Consider the following 17,828-nt stretch of genomic DNA (forward strand, 5'->3'; position numbering starts at 1 on the left):
GTTCCTTGAATGCGGTTTTCTTGGTGGTGTGGATCAGCTGGTGGTGTTTTCGAGTGGCGAGCTTGAGGGTGGTCATGTTGTCTGCAGTTGGGTCTCTGCGCCAGGCTTTCTCGAGGGCACGGCAGTTCTTCTTGGAGCTCTTGAGTTCGTCGGTAAACCATGTTGCTTTTTGGTGCCGGGTCTGGCGGGGGGGGTCTTCAGTGGGGCGAGGTCGTCTGCGCTGTTGCTGATCCACTTCGTGAGGTTGTCGGCGGCTTGGTTGGGGTTCGTAGAGCTGGCGGGAGGGTTCTGGCTCAGGGATGTGGCGAGCTGGTCGGCTGTGATCTTGTTCCAGCATCTGCGGGGGACCTGTTGTGGGCGGTGGTGAATCGTGGTCTTTCTGAAGCTGAAGTGGACGCAGCTGTGGTCCGTCCAGTGGAGTCCGGTGGCGTGGCTGAAGGCGATGTCCTTGCTGGAGGAGAAGATGGGGTCAAGCGTGTGGCCGGCGAAGTGGGTGGGGGTGGTCACCAGTTGCTTGAGTCCGAGGTTGGCGAGGTTGTCCAGCAGGGTGGTGGTGTTGCGGTCGTTGTTGTTCTCCAGGTGGAAGTTGAGGTCCCCGAGGAGGATGTAGTCAGCGGAGGGGAGGGCGTGCAGGCTGATGAAATTGGCGATGTCTTCGCTGAATTGTGTGCGTGGTCCCGGGGGTCTGTAGATTAGGGTGCCTCTGAGGGTGGTCTTGGGGTCGGTGTGTATCTGGAAGTGCAGGTTTTCGGCGGCTGTGAGGGTGTCGTCGAGCTGGTCGTGATACGGATGGTGTTCTTGTGGGCGATGGCGATGCCTCCTCCTGTCTGGTTGACGCGGTCCCTCCGGGTGATCTTGTATCCATCCGGGATGGCGATGGCGATGTCGGGCACTGAGGAGGCGTTCATCCAGGTTTCCGTGAGGAAGGCGACGTCTGGTGATGTGGTGTCGAGGAGGTTCCAGAGTTCCACGGCGTGTCGGTGGACGGAGCGGGCCACGTCCCTTTGAGAGACCCACCCCACTAGTTTTTTATCCCACCTAAATCCCTGGATGTTAGCCCCATTAGTATCCCATTCATCACAGATATTTAGTAGCATTGTGAGGGAAGGGGCCCCCTGAAAGGTTGAGAGGTGCCCTGAAGTGTCGGGAGGCCCCGGGCACTGCAGTGCTTGTGCAGTGCACTGTTTAGCAGCACTTTAACAAAACTAATCCTTGTTGCTGTGCCTGTTGTACAAATGATGTACAAGACAAAATGTCTCTCTACAATAAAGCATACTTATTCGGTGGGTGGTACTTGGCTGTAAACCTTGATTGTCTACCTCATTGCTCAAAGCAAGAAAGCAAAGACTGAGGTCTGGAAGCGATTGAAGGCACTGACCCAGGCTTTGTTTTTCCAATACACTTGTGCAATGCCACAAGTGGTGATACATTATGAAGGGGCTACAAGAGCATACAACAGTCAGGAGCAGTGCTTCTGTAAGGGATGTAATTAACAGAGTTAGGATCTGTAAGAAAATAATTATAAATGTAGAAGATGTGAATCATTCCTAAGTAATTAGTCCAAATGTTGTAAGGTCCAACAAACACGTTCAATAAAAAACACCTGGGCACAACCCCTGATACTAAGGCACATAGCAGCTGACTTAATTTACAGAAACTTGTGTAAAGTATTTAGCAATACCAAAACAATCAAAAAGTCAAAACTCCCCCCACAAAAAAATCCCACAATCTATTTCTACAATTAGAGATCATTTTGATTAGAAAAGTGAAAAAAGGCTAAAATCCATAAGGGGAACCAGTATTATGGTTTAAAAAAAAGTTTTAGGTAAAAACACACAAATAAAAAGAAAAGCTCCTGGCAGAACTCACAGTTGAGCAAGACCAAGGTGTAAATTCATTTGGGATGGCAATGGTAGGTTAGAAACACCAAGCAGGTGATCCCAATCAAAGTTTTCCTTCTCAGAAATTCCCAAAATTACATGTATTAGGAAGATGTAATTTAAAATTTGCTGAATTAAAGACAATTTCTCCAGCGGGGTAAGGGTACAGACTGTATCGGCAAAGTCCTCTAAAAGTCAGATAGCCACTGAACAAGGTCCTGCTGTAGTCATTGGTTTTAACGGAAAAAGATGCAGGTAGGAGAATTTAAATTTGTTGCTGCCAAAGTTCTTGTCAGTCAGATACATTAGGCACCTTATCCCACTCACAATTTCAACCTTGAGACTGAGGTTCTTGTTACACCTGTCAGCCTTTCGGTGGCCTTCACCCAAACATTTTGCATTCCTCCTCCATTTTTGCTGGCCTTAGGACTCTGCACACTTTACCACTGCTAACCAGTGCTAAAGCACTTGTGCTCACTCCTTAAAACATGGTACCATTGGCTTATCCCTAGTGAAGTGGTACTGCCTGCACTTAGGGCCTGTAAATTAAATGCTTAACAGGCCTGCAGCACTTATCATGCCACCCATTTAAGTAACCCTTTAAACAGGTCTCAGTCCTGCCATTGCAGCTTTTGTGTGCAGTTTTCAACTGCCCTTTTGACCTTGCAAAATAGATCTTTTCTCAGGCCCAAACCTTCCTTTTTAATACATATAAGTTATCCCTAGGGTAGGCCCCCAAAAGCCCACAGGGCAAGGTGCACTGTATTAAAAAAGAAAGACATGTAATTTTAAGTTTTACATGTCCTGGTAGTGAAAAACACTTACATTCGGTTTTCATTACGTCAATGCCTACCTCTCCCATAGGATAAGATTGAGGTTACGTTATTACATTTAATACGCTGTAATTTCCAAATGGGAACAGGTAACCAGTTCATGTGTGGAGACTTTGGAATTGCAATGACAAATCCTCTGTTTTGGTAAAGTCAGATTTTGAATTACAATTTTGAAAAGGCCACTTTAAGAAAGTTGGCATTTTCCTGCATTAGCCATTTAGTGCCTCTCTCTGGATCACAAGTTGTGCTTTGTGTATTCCTCATAGACTGCCACACACAATAGAGAGCTTAGGTGTGCCTGGATGAGCATCACTGGCAGGATGGGTGGGCGTAGCTGGGCCCAGAACTACGTACACTCAAATAGATTGTGTCCTTCTTCCACAAAAAGACTACAAACTCACAGTAGTTTGTCTGGAGACAGGACAGGGATGGCCGGATGACTGGGGTTTCAAAGGAAAGCCTATAGAAGCTTCTCCCACTTTCCAGAGGTAGAGAACAAAGCATAAATATTAAACCTCTTCAACAGAGTTCTGTACCTGCAAATACTTTGCAACACAAAAAGATGATGGACGGAATGTTGAACATTGTCAAACATTCACCCCCATTCACAGATCTGCGTTTAATCCATTGTTATTTTGCTCACCACTCCACCCCAGTTCAGACATAGCCAAATGCAAATCAGTCTTAACCCTGTGCCTCATGGCAACAGTCCAGACTGAACTGGCAGGCCATGTCATCCCTGGACAGGAATCAAGCATCCTAGGACCGGTTTCCGGCTTTCATCCTTCATCAGCCAGGATAGCTTGACTCCAGTGTTGTAGTGAGCACTGAGAATACTTTGCCAGGAAGTAGGAAGGACAGCTGTGCTGCTGAAAGGAGCCACTCTACTGGGTTGCTGTTCTGAAGGACTGCTGCCCTGCTGTGCTGACCTACTGCCTGCTACCCTGTTGCCTGGGAGAGAAGGACTTGACCTGCATCTGTTGAATTCAGGATCCCAGAGGTACTCCAAGGGCAAGTGAGCTGCCCTCCTGTCCTGACTTGAAACTAAGGGACAGAAGGCTCCAACAGCCTTCAACCGAGCACCTGGACTATGCCATCTGCGTCTACCCTGCCAAGTGGAGCAACCCCAGTGCTGAGTCTTTGGAAATAGGCCTGAAGGTGCTCTGCCAGCCCATCTGTGGACCCAGCAGAATCAGTGCATCTTATCTGCCATGTGGCACAATCCTGAGAAGAACCATTGCAGAGCCTCTGCTGCAAGGGTTCTCCTAATGCAAAAGACTATGAGTCGACCGAGCATCACTATCAACACCACCACCTGAGTAAAGCTTTCCCGACAAAGACCCTTAACTTTCCCATTGACAGCCGCCTCAATGCAGTTTCTCACATCACAGCCTCACACCTCCTCTGAAGGAAAGCATCATCTCGACTTCACAACGCAACCTTGGTTGCGGGACTGCGCATCACAAGGCCTTGTTAATGACATTCTCAATCACGATGCAGGACCTTGCATCTCAGCTCCACAGCATCTGAGAACTGACTCATCCCCTCAGCTATTCAACACATCCTCGTCACAGAACCTCTGCAATGCCCCACAGCCAGCACCTGAGGTACTTTGTTCACCTGGATCCCTGTGGCTGGCTCATACACCATGGCCATGAGCTTGAACTTGTGACTTTGTCCTTGTTAGGCATGCCAGATATCCACAGTTGACATTTTGTGTGTTTTTTGGCACCATTTTCACTAAATTCTTTCAAATTCACTATCTATGATTGGATTTTTCTCATTTTCATCTTGTTTTATTTACTAAAATCACTCTGTATTTCTAAACCAGTGTAGGGTCCTTTTGTGATTTCACTGTTTTACTGTTTAAAATGTTGCACAAATACTTTACACATTGCCTTTGAGCTCAAGTACATTCAGGGTTTGCTTGTGACTTACTTGTAGTTGCTGCTTGAGAAGGGTGTCATCTCCCTCAATCAGTAACCTAATTTCTTACAATCCTGATTTGGAGTTTGGCAGACAGGTTATATGATAAAATGCACTTGTAAGAGTGATTTGGGGGTATTCACCACATTTTTGATGGAGTACCCATAAACCAAACTCTAAATCAGGCTGTCAGTTTCTTTTTCAGAGCTCAAATTCCTGCAATTGGGCACGTCTCAAGGCCCTATCTGACAGAGTCCTCTCAAAGTTGAATACTTTTGCTCTAAGGTCCCTTCTAGCACTCCAGAGGTCTTGGAAGTCCAAACATTTTCAATGTCCTAACTTTTTAGACTCTCTGAAGCAATTCTTCTTGATCTCTTCTAAGGCTGGTAAGACATCAGGGACAACACTTAGATACAAGGCCTCACTCCAGCAGTGGCCAGAATTAAAATCATGTCCAGATCCAGTTGCTACTGGTCAGCTGATCATTCCAGCAAAAAGAGCCTCTTTCAGCTTGTTGTATTTTTGTAACCATGCAGGTTAACCAACTGAAGCTTGAACGCCATGGAGCACTTTGTAAGGGGGGGAGAATTTTAACCCCAGATTACTTTGCCGCCTGCCAGATCATCCCTGCACCCGGGGGCACATAGATTATCACCTGGGGTCCACACAGTGTGGGACTCATGAATGCCTCTGGAGCACTGTGCAAGGGGGGCGAGGATTCCAGACCACAGACTGCTTTGCCACCTGCTGCATCATCCCTGCACCCGGATGCACTTAAGTTTTAGCCGGGGTCCTACAGTGTGGGCTGCTTGCAGGCCATGCCCGGGGGAAACATGGGCCAAGGCCAGGCCTACCCCATGCCCATATTCACCCAGATGAGGCTGGGCTGGATCACTCTCTGAAAATCCTCTATAGTGATTTTCTCTGGAGCTGGTGAGTGTTGAATATAGCCATTCTATGGGCTTTTGCAGATTTCACAGATAAACTCAGATTGCCTTACATTAGGTCTTTGATCATACAAACCCTTGTAGCAAAGAGCTAATTATAGTATGGGGAAGAAGAAATCCGAATCCACAGATGGGACAGGTAAAAGACCTAGAGCCAGCAAATCCATACTTTCCTTTCTTAACCAGGCAGTTGGAGTCCTTGCTGATGAAATTTCATGTGCCGAGGTTGAGCTGGCCTTGGTCCACCAAACAATTATCCAATCCAGAGATGCTCAAGATGAGGGGGAAACCACTCCTATTACTGCTTCCTTTAACACCTCACTAAATCCACCATGCCTTCACCAACAATCACCCGCAAATTCTACACCTATAGTGGCTCACCCTAATAAACAGGATTCCCATGTTAATATGGAATCTGACAACATTCAGAAGTTAGTAGCTGGACATAAAACTAAAAATCCAGGACATCCATTACCCAATAAACCAAGCAGGAAGCCTCACAACAGCTCAAGGAAGGGTCTCTTGAAGCTCCTAACGATAACAACATCGACAACCATACCGCTCCTGGGACTAACAAGGATGAGAATTTTTTTTTAGAACTGATTCATAATTTGGAACATGGCTTATTGCTTTGGAGTCATCATTTGGAAGGCTCAGTGGACACTATACAAACACATTTTGAGGATCTGTCCTGTTTTCCAGGCCCTATTTCTAGTACCCGAGCGGTATGTGATACCGTGAAAGGCATTACTAAGGGCTCTTTAAATTGCTCTGAACTCCCTACACTCCAGGTAACCAATAATGGTCCAGTGCTTGTGAATGAGGTTGTATGTCCCTCATGATCAATGGCACCAACGATATGCTCCGGTAACCCAGTTCATCACTGGACTTCTTACTGCCCAGCTACTCAATCATAGCATCATTAATGGCCTCACATCAGTAGTGCATCTCTTGCCACATAAGGCCTCTTCTGTAGACTATCCTTGTACTAACACTATCCAGCTGCCCAAGCTGCAACCACTTATGTTCTTATGTATGTACCCCACTTAAGAAAGGATGCTCAGGAAAACTATGTGCAACTCAAAAACAAGGTGGACCACTGGTTGGCATCTAGGAGTAACTCGCCCAGCCCTTATCCCAGCTCCTGTCGAACAAAACCATCATGGCATGCAGAGTGGGCTGGATCGACCCCTCTCAGGAGATGTTTTTAGGTGACTGTATTATTGTCAATTCTAACAACACAGTGCGGGGAGGAGGTATCCTCCTTACTCTTGGGCTCAAAGGTCTGACCAAGAACCATTTCTCAGTGCTCCCACTGGGCTTTTTCTATCCACCTCACATTGTTAGACCGCTGGAAAGAAGAGGCTGCCACTCTGGCCATCGAAGGCCACAAGATGGACCGGTCAATCACTGAAGCCAAAGTAAAATTGCAAGTATACCACTCAATGATCGTTTCAAATATCTGAATCAGTTGGAAGATCTTGATTGATTGGGTCAAGTCGAAGAGGACCTGCCCAAGTCTACGTTACAAAGTAGAACTACAGACCGAAGGGTTCTTAGTTGGAATATTGCTGGGTTCGGGGAAAGCTAACTGATGCTGACTGGATTAGAATGATGGCTACCTTTGATGTCATATGTCAGGAGATGTGGGATGCTAAGTGTTGTCTACATCTGGACAGCTTTGCTTAATTTACTTCACCAGCCATTCTTTCGCCCAGTGGACATGCTAGCGGAGGCCTTGTCACACTAGTAAATTTGGGCCTTAACTCTAAAGTTGAATTTATTTATTAGGTCCAAGTCGAAGGAGGTCCCGGGTATTCTCCTAATCTTCAGAAATAAATGCAGAATGCTGTTCATACATGTCTATATTGCAGCCACATCCAGTAATAAAAAGGGTGGTGTTTCCAGCTTAAAACATTTTATAGATCATTTTTTTCACTTAGAATCTCTATTTACTGTGATAATGTTATTGGGGATTTTAATTTGCACCATTGTCTGTCCTGTCAAGCCAATGATGCATCTGAGAATGCTAACCCAGGCACTGACCAGGTGCACCTCCTGGACACACAGTAAGGTGATAACGTCAATAGCTTAACTGCTGAGTATAATCTGTTCAATTTTATGGATCCAAGACAAGAGGGATCAATTGCAAGGATTCCCACATTGGAGGGGATACATTTTAGTACAACCATAGACTATATTTTTGGGTCTTTATTTTTATCCTTAGCCTTGTAGATTTTAAGATTACATGGAATAATCTAAGTGACCATAATCCTTTGACGCCACCTTTTGTGGCACAAAAAGCCTATTGACATGGCCTATTACTGCAAGGAGCCAGTATTCTCTGTCAACCAGGGTCATCGGGTTGGGTGGGACTCAATTGTCCCACTGTGTTTCATCTCTAATCTGCTAACTTCCTGCAATGTTGATTTATTTTTATGTCTCTCTGAGGACACCACAGCTCATAGCATTATGCTGTCCTTTTTGAACATTTGCTGGTTCATTAAATCAGCCCTTACTAAACCAGGTGCCCTTTCCACGCCTCATCTAGATAGATGATTCAATAAAAAGTGATCAAAAGCACCTGTTGCAATCCCTGCATGAAACAACTCAGTGTCAGGAAAAGGTGAAGAGAGCCAATGTGGCTTAACATATGCCTTGCAAGGAGCGTAAGATCCAGCTAAAAGAAGAGGCCTGAGATAATTCACTTACCGCTAGTATGCTGCAGAATAGGGCTGCCTTTTGGCGAGTGGTTAACCTTCCCCTGTTTAATAGTGACCAGCTTCCTAATCACATCACAGGCTTGGTTTAAGCACTTTAAGGCCACTTATTTTCAAGAGGAAGAGGCCATCCTGTTAGGTGGTACCAAGGAGGATCATATAATTACATTTTAACTGGTCGAGGTGACCTCAGCAATCTCCCGTCTTCCCTCCAACAAAGCCCAAGGGCCTGATGGAGTCAGGCCCTGGGGATTTTTAACCCCTCTGCTGATCTGTAGCCCCCCTTAATAACCCAGCAGGTAAATAAGTCTGCCAGAAGTGCTCTCCCACCGACTTAGCATTGATTGGTTACAGTCCACATTTTTAAAAAGGGAAATAGGTCAGACCCAGCCTGCTACAGGCCCATATTTCTTATTCACTTGTAGGTGAAAATCATTGCCAGGTCCTGTTGTAGGCGACTCTCAACCTGGGCAGAGGAGCACAATATTTTGTCTGACCTGCAATATAAGTTTAGGCCGGGGCAGGGCACTACTGAGCAAAATCTGAATCTCTATTTGCTTTTCTGTAAGTACACAATGGCGAAGATGGGGGCAATCGATCTGGCCTTAATGGACCTCAGTTCAGCTTTCAATAGAATTAACTGCTCCAAGCTCTGGCCCATGATGGTGCAGATGGGCATAGAGCCCGCCCTAGTAAATATTTTGCATGATTTGCTCAGGGACCTTTCAGCATCTGTTAGATATGGCTCCAATGGCGAATGCACATCACATTTTAAAGTGAAGCATGGGGTTTGCCAGGGCTGCATATTAGCACCATTTTTTTCATATCAATCATCTAGAATCATGTCCCCAGGACTTTAGGCCATCCGATCCCTGTTCTGCTCTATGCAGACGGCACAGTATTAAACCTTTGAACTGCCACGGGGCTACAGAAACTTTTAGATCTCTTGATTTTATGAATGGCCTTGACTTGTGTACCAAAATCTCCAAATCACATGTGATGAAGCTTGGCCCTCCCAAGACAAAAACCATGACATTTATAGTAGAAGGACACCAGGTTGATAAGTTTAGTTATCTGAGTATTCAACTGGAATCTGGTCTTTAATAAATCATAAAGTGGCAGCATTCACCATGGCAACATTTAGCATAGTAGACTTCTCCCAGCAGTTGGGGTGCACCCATATAAAAACAGTTTTTAATATGTTCAAGGCTAATTGTATCCCAAAAGCTAGCTATGGGTGCAGTATTTGGGATATGGGCCAGTCACTCCGATATAAATAGCGGAAAATAAATTCTTTAGGGGTCTCCCAGGGTTCCAACAAAATACACATTCTGAGGTTGTACACAAGGTTGTCATTGACTATATCTGGCTCTGCCCCTGATGCGCTGGCACTCGGTTTGGACAAAGGAAGAGCTAGGTCTTTATAGACTGATCTTGGATAACTCCTTTTTGATTCCTTGGTTGGCCTATGTCTCTTCCACTATGAATATTTTAGGGAGACTTGCACGTTATATCGACTTTATGACTTTCGGTATTCACAAAGGGCATTTAGGAGTAGTCTCAGTTAAACTTAAATTTTACTTAAGTTAAACTTAAGACTAAAATGTAAGTTTAACTGAGACAAAAAACTAACTTTACTACTCCTAAATGCCCTTTATGAATACCAAAAGTCGTAAAGTTAGGATTTTGTCTCAGTTAAACTTAAGATTTGATCTTAAGTTTAACTTAAGTAAAACTTAAATTTAACTGAGACAAAATCCTAACTTTATAACTGAGCTGTGAGTAAAGCACCACTTTTGTAGGATTCACTAGCCAACGAGTGGGTGACTATTGGTGACTTCCTAATTGATGAGACAAAAGTTTCCATGGTCAACCTTTCCCACTTTTGCAGTATATCCTGTTTGCTTTACTGAAAACTATCCCACAGTGCACTATTCTGAATGAATCCCTACAGGGTAGCACTATTCTTCCTTTGGAGATGGCCGTTGGCCCAACCAGGAGTGTGTCTAGGTAAATGAGCAGTCCCTCCTCCTCAACCACAGCAAAGCAGTTTTGGACCAGCTCCCCTCCTGCTGGACTTACGATAAACAAGGGTGTGCAATGTGTGCATTTAAATTTGCAACACCAGAAAATTAGAATGCACATTAGTGCAGTTTGAAGTATAGATTTTATTTTATTTATTTTATTTTATTTTATTAAATTTATATTGCGCTCAGCTACCCGCAATGGGTTTCCCGGCGCCAGGGACAGACAGAAGAAGAAAAAACAAGCAGGTGCAGAGGAGAAGATTACAACAGAGAGAATCAGAACAAAAAGGTCTTCAGTTTTTTGCGAAAAGCTAAAAGATTTGTTTCAGATTTTAGCACCAGCGGGAGAGCATTCCACATCTTTGGACCAAGATATGCGAATGAGCGGCCTCCCATTTTTGCCAGTCTGATTCTTGGGATCAAAAAATTGCCATTGTTAGATGACCTAAGGGAGCGGCCAGGAATATAAAGCTGGGCAAGATTGCGAAGATAGATAGGGGCAGAACCCCGACGGATCTTAAACATAAAACACAAAGTTTTAAAGATCACACGATCCGAAATTTTTAACCAATGTAGGTCACGCAAAGCTTGCATTGCGGACGTTCTCCGTGGAACATTGCGCAAGAGGCGTGCAGCTGAGTTTTGTACCATTTGAAGTTTATTGATGGTTGCTTTATCCGCTCCTAGATAAAGCACATTGCCATAGTCGATGCGAGACATCACAAGGGCCTGCACGACAGTTCTTCGAGTGGACTCAGGCAACATCCATATGATCTTCTGCAGCCAGCGTAAGGTGTTAAAGCAGACTGCACCGACCTTGGTTGCCTGCTGCCTCATCGAAAGTTTGTCGTCGATCAGGAAACCGAGGTTACGGGCAACAGGCACAGGGGTAGGCAACGGGCCCATATCACAGGGCCAATGTCTAGAGCCCCACAGATCTTTATGCTTGCCTAATATGATAACCTCAGTCTTATCTCCATTGAGCTTCAGCAGGTGGACTTGCATCCAAGCTGCAATATGAGATAAGCCAATTTTAAGGGCAGAGGTTTCCTGTACCCTGCTGCTAGTAAGAGAGAACACAATCTGCGTGTCGTCTGCATATGAATATATGGACAGACCGGCGTCCTCAGCGATGAAAGCAAGCGGTCTAATGTAGATGTTGAACAACAAAGGGCTTAAAATAGACCCTTGAGGGACGCCGTAAACTGTAGAATGAATCGCAGATTCAGCTTTGTTTGAGAAAACCTGAAAGGTGCGCTCATTAAGAAATGAGGCCACCCAGGCAAGCGCTGATCCATCTACACCAAGGGAGCGGAGGGACTCCAAAAGAATGGAATGAGACACGGTATCGAAAGCAGCGCTTAAATCAAGAAGAATACGCGCAAAGGTCTCACCGCCATCGATACCGTGTCGGAGTCGCTCGGTCACCCCAAGGAGTGCGGATTCAGTGGAATAATTAGCGCGGAAGCCTGATTGGGATAGATGGAGATATCCCACGTTTTCAACAAACTCATTAAGCTGGGTGTTGACATGGCGTTCCAAGATTTTGGAGCAAGCTGGCAGCAGGGATATTGGCCTAAAGTTAGCAAGATTTGTGATGTCGGCACCCGATTTTTTGAGCAAAGGGACGACCATGGCATGTTTCCATTCCTGTGCCACCCGAGATTCGATAAGAGAAATATTTAGCAACCTCATTAGGAATCTCCGTGGTTCAAGGTCGAGCTGTTTTAATATCTTCATAGGGACTGGGTCCCGTGGAGAACCTGACCTAATGCTGTTTAAACAGAACAGGAAGGAAGAATCATCAAATGGTAGCCAGTTGTAAATGAACTCAGTGGGAGAAAAGGAAATATTACAGCAAAAGCCAGGTTGAGAGGGGTCAGTTGGTGATGGAAGGGAAGCCAGAGATTGATAAATGCCCTCAACCTTAGATACAAAGAAGTCAGCAATGGCATTACATTGTATACCATCTAGAGCCGGCAGCACAGGAGTAGTATCAGCTCCTGTGAGTTTCTTTACCGTGGCAAAAAGAGTCCGAGGACAATCCTGCGCTAGAGTAATAGTAGAGGCGATATAGGAGGCTTTAGCACGTTTACAATTTGCATGATAGAGCTTCAACTCTTCTTTATAATTCACTTTAGAAGGGGCGGAATATGACAACCTCCACTTCCTCTCCAGGGCTTTGCATTTAGCACGTTGGATTTTCAACTCGTCCGAAAACCAAGGGGCTGGGGGACGCAGGTATCTGCATTTGCTACTAGAGCAAGGGGCAAGAGCAGTCACTGCATCTGTCAGCCAGCAGGAAATGGGGATGTTGAAATCCCGCTCTGTATTGGCATACAATGGGTTTGTCTCAGTCAAACGCTGATTAAAAACAGCCACATCGAGCTTGTCCCAGCGATAAGATGATTTAACTTCCTCCACGTAAATACTGGCCGAAAAAAGACCAGGTGGTAGTACAAAGTGGATCGCATAGTGATCAGACCAAACAAGTGGACTCGCCGATTGAGTACAATCGAACGAAAGAGTTGAAATAATTGGGTCCAAGAGGTGTCCAGCACGATGAGTAGCCCCAGAATTACAAATTTTGAGATTGAACACCTCAAGATCCGAAAGAAAAGATTTATTAAGGGGATTATTAACATCTTCTAAGTGGATGTTTAAATCACAAAGAATAGTGAAATTATTCGATTTCAAAAGTGTTGCTGATAGGCAATCAACAAGTGAGGAAATCCAAGAAGCAGCATTTCCGGGCGGCCGATAAATTAGCAGGCCAGAAAGCGTCAATCGAGGATTAATCATACGTTTAAATAAGGCTGCCTCACTACCTGGAAGATGTAATAATTCCAGTTTACATTGATAGATGGATTTAAAAATGATTGCAATTCCCCCGCTTTTACCGGAGGGTCTATCCTGATGCAGCACAACATAGTTGGAAGGAATGGCTGCAGCAATGTCCGGACCCGAGCTGGCATGAAGCCAGGTCTCTGTCAGGAACAGATCGTCAGGAGATTCATCAGTTATGAAATCGAAGATGTTTAGTTTATTCTTAGGAAGCGATCTACAATTTAAGCTCCAAAAACGGAGCGGAGAAGGAGATGGAGTGCGGTTCTTAGTAGGCTTCCTTTTTCCCCTATAATGCTTTATGTTTTTTTGCGTCTTGGAAAGCTGCATTTTGCCAGTGGAAAAGCCACAGCCAGCACATCTAAAATAATGATGTGGTAAAATGCATAATGTACAAGTGGTGGGGATGGAGGATCGCAATAAATGTAATGCTATAGAAGTATACTGTATGCGTCCAACCAGACATAACATACCTGAGGACATGGAAGCAGGGGACAGCCCGTCCTGCAGCCCGTCCTCAGCGCGGACGGGCGCAGACGGGCCGAACTCTGGCGTAACTCCGGCGTCAATCAGGCGTCCCCACTGCGCGTCACCGCTGCGCGTGAGCATGGCTGTAATTTATGCACTGCTCGCCTCCTAGAGAGAGGACTAGAGCGTGCACACTGTCTATCCCCAACCAGAAATGGCCGCCAACAAGACGTGGGCGCAGGACCAGCAAAGTGCGGTGCTATTAACCAATTACCGTGCGGGAAAGGGGACAGAGATGTGGGTATGCGTGGCCGGCTTGTTAAAATCAGGGGAAGACTAAAATAAACAATTTTTAACAAAAATGACCAAAGCTGGAGAATTAAAATTCAAAAGGCTGCTGGCAAGGTCGCGCTGCGTGTAGCGCGCTGCAGGTAATGCACAAGCTGTTTAGGAGTGTGAAGTTTACACATTTATTTTGTTTTATTTTTCTAAAAGCAATGACTTTTTTCCATTGGGGACTGATATACCTAGGCCAGCATGAAAATGTTTGTACTCTGAACGCACTGAGATTAGATTTTTATTTTGCGTTCCAACTGATGTACTGTTGCAGGACAAAAAAGCCATTTCATGAGGTTGCAAAACCCCAGCCTCATTAATATGTATGAGACTGGAACTCCTTTTTGATCCCCTGTACATGACTATGAATGTATGGCTGGAATCCTCTCAGGGACTTTGATCTACATCGATGTATTTTGATTTCCACAATGTGGACAATTCATTTTTTTAAAGCTGCCTCCATCCCTAAAGATGCAGCTTTGAAACAAATATTTTGCATTCAGGGAATGATATTTTGTAGAGGATGCAGCGTGTCTGCTCCCCTAATGCCGCCAGCCACCAGTCATAAACAAGAAGCTGTCAGAGGAGGTCTGCTTCCACTTTGCCAACTGGATAGCAGCCCAAGTCAGATATCCGTGTCTTTTCAGTAGTTTGTGACTGCAATTGCACTCCCAAAGCATCAACACATATACCAAACGAAATTACAAAGGAAAGGATGGTTCCAATTATGGGCCCGTTTCCTTTGCAACTTGACAAAAGTCACCAAAGCCTCTCTGCGAGTTGAAAATACTTTTTTGACTTGTAAATTTAATTTAGTACATTTCAACCCTTGATTTTGCTGTCTCAGTGACAGTGACTTTGCATAGCGAAGTCTTCGGGACCACACAAGCAGTTTGTACATCAGGTCCATGTTCACTTCTAAACACAAAAGGTGTTTAATGCATCAGAAATGTTTTTATATACAGCCCACACTACGTTGTGCAATTGAAAAGTAGCATTTCTAGTAAATGTATTTAGATTAATGAAAGTGAAAATTTCCATGTTATAAATATATATCATCCAGTTCATGAATTAATCGCTGTCTGGAAGATTCCTATGCTCATTTGCAAACTCTGTGATATCTGGGATCCAGAACACCAATTATAAAATGAGATTTTAGTATGGAAAGCTGTATTTTGTGAGTAGGAATACTTCCAAAATCCTAAAGAAGATTTCAAATAACACTTTAAGTATATACGCATGGAGTTGTACTTATTAAACATGGCTATGAAGCAACAAAGCGTGTTGCTTGGCAGGGGAAGGCACCAATAGGGTTGAAACACGTCTGACTTGCTTGATGACGTGGGTTGCCTCTTCATGTAATGGGTGGAGCTGCTGTACAAGATATCTCTTACTTGCACAAATGGTTGCCATGAAAGGAAGCATCGGGAGGATGGAGGGCAGATCCTCTCCAGAATTGTGAACACTGGGCGCATACGAGTGGGCGTGTTATCTCATCTTAGCCTATTGCAGGTCTTCATCTCAAGTCTGGCGATGTAATTGATGCTAGCAATACTAGGAGACCTGGATCCTTCTCACCTGAATATGTGGCATGCTAACATTGAAAGCTTTGAACATCACACAGTAGACTTGAAGTTGAAGCTAAGGGAACAGGCAGGTTGTTAAGTTCCATGAAAGGAGGAGAGATGTTGGATCATGTTTTCTTAGTCCGTTGACGTATTTTGAGTTGAGCACGCTCATCAGGAGGTGGCGGGGGTCAGATATGAATTTGGGAGTCTGCGGAGCAGTGTTGCTACTACTGTACAGGTGCAAAAGGACCAGTGTTTTTGCAGAGACTCTGAGGTGGGATTGTGGGATAAAAGATTTGCAGAGCACAAAGGTAGTTTGCGCCATGCTCCATGCATTATTTGTGCAGGTATGCATCCTGAGGAAGAGGTTAGTGTTGACGTGAATATTGAGTGGCATGGCAATCGGATAGCTAATTTTACCTGCCCCCTGAAATACCACCGTAAAAAAATTGTTATCCAGAGATTTTCATGTTTGAATTATGTTTTTGGATCATTAGACAAGTAATTTAGCTGATCCTGACCAAATGTTTCTGGACAACTTTTTAAAAATGGTGATTGTGTTGCAATGATGATGTAATATTTTATGAACCCTGAGACCTATATACTTAAGTTTGGTGTCAAAACATAGGTTTTGGGGGTCAAGTAGTCTTATAGAGTCAGAAAATAACTCCTCAGAGCAACAATGTCACCATTTTACAAAATGGCGGATATAATCGAGGAAGAAGAAACATATATAGAAATGAATAAAAAAACAATAGTTTTTAATCCTTTTTTCTATACATCAAACAATGTTTATGATCTGAATATGAAAAAAAATGTTTATTACTCCTGTTTTAGACATATTTTCATAGTTCACTTTATTTATTTTTTGGCAGTCACTTGTGGTACATTTGCAGAATGTTGAATATTTGAGAAGAGCAATTTGACAGGGGCATCTTTTTGTAGCACAGGTTTTGCAACTACATGTGCGTGTAAGTTCTGTGGATAGAGACTTTAGAATTTTTTTAGGTTTTAGCACCCCATAAATACCTTCCTGCATGATCCAAAACATTTACACATCTTCTGATCAAGTAGAACACTCTTTTAATGTGTCCATGCATAGAATATGTGTAAACGCACAGAATATGACATCAGTGGAAGGTCACTTAGCAGGAATGATTTCCTGAACTCACTATACCTAAGATCGTCATATGTGTGAGAGTTAGAACTCATTTTCCACACACACATACAGCATGTTTCTACATCTTTAATATCACATTCTTCGTCTCAGCAAATACTTTTGGAAACTTCACAGATTCAGCAGTTAAAGCTCCAAGCTTTACCTTAATTCTGCTCATAGTGGCGTTACCTTTAAGAATATGTGCCTTGATATGAACACTGGGCATCTCTTGGTCAAGTTTCTTGAACAGAATACGAAACAGGATTACGTATCTTTTCTCAATTGTTTCATAACATATCCATAACTCTGACAAACCTTGACTTATGAACATTGCAACAAATCTAAGTAGCACAATCATAACATCTAAGTCATTTGACAGGATATTTCGAATTGCCCACTCAACATGTCGCACAGCATGAATGTCAGTTTTCTGTTAAGTTCTTGAACAATATTTCTGTACCTTTTGAATATATCTCTGCAGGCATCAAGTCTTCACTGAGAATCACTCTACTTGCAATATTTGGAAATTCAGTGTTCACTGAAGCATCAGCAATGTTTTGGAGAGTAAACATCTCCAAATTCATCTGTTAATGACCAGAATTTATCGAGTTGCACAAGTGTACATGCAAAATTTTTGATGCAGGCAAACTCAATGATTCTCTCACATTCTTTGTCAAATAGTTCAAGATAACTGTAAAAGACAATGTGCAGTTCTTGCAAGGTGCACATAGACTTTGATATCTGTAAAAAAGTCTGAACGGCCTCTCTGAAGTTTTGCAAGGATAAAATCTTGACCATTTGCAATTGGTATATATAGTCCACAACAACAGCAGGTTTCAATTAGGACACCTTTTTTAATTGAAATTCTTTGGGTGAAAGTTTTTTTTCAAACTTCATTGGTTTGGTTGCAGCATCTTCATCAAATAATGCATTTGCTGGAAGAAGATCATGCGACAGAATGTCCCTGATAAATTCACCCCTTTCTTTTGCTACATCCATAGTGCTTGTGAAAGAGCTTTTTGTAGCCTGTTTTAACGTGGCTGGTTGGACGCAACTCTTATGTTATGTTATGGTATACATTTTAAAGAACGCACAGCTGCCCCAGCAAAGGCTGAAATGC

Source organism: Lissotriton helveticus, chromosome 2_1 (assembly GCF_964261635.1).
Source record: "Lissotriton helveticus chromosome 2_1, aLisHel1.1, whole genome shotgun sequence".
Taxonomy (NCBI): domain Eukaryota; kingdom Metazoa; phylum Chordata; class Amphibia; order Caudata; family Salamandridae; genus Lissotriton; species Lissotriton helveticus.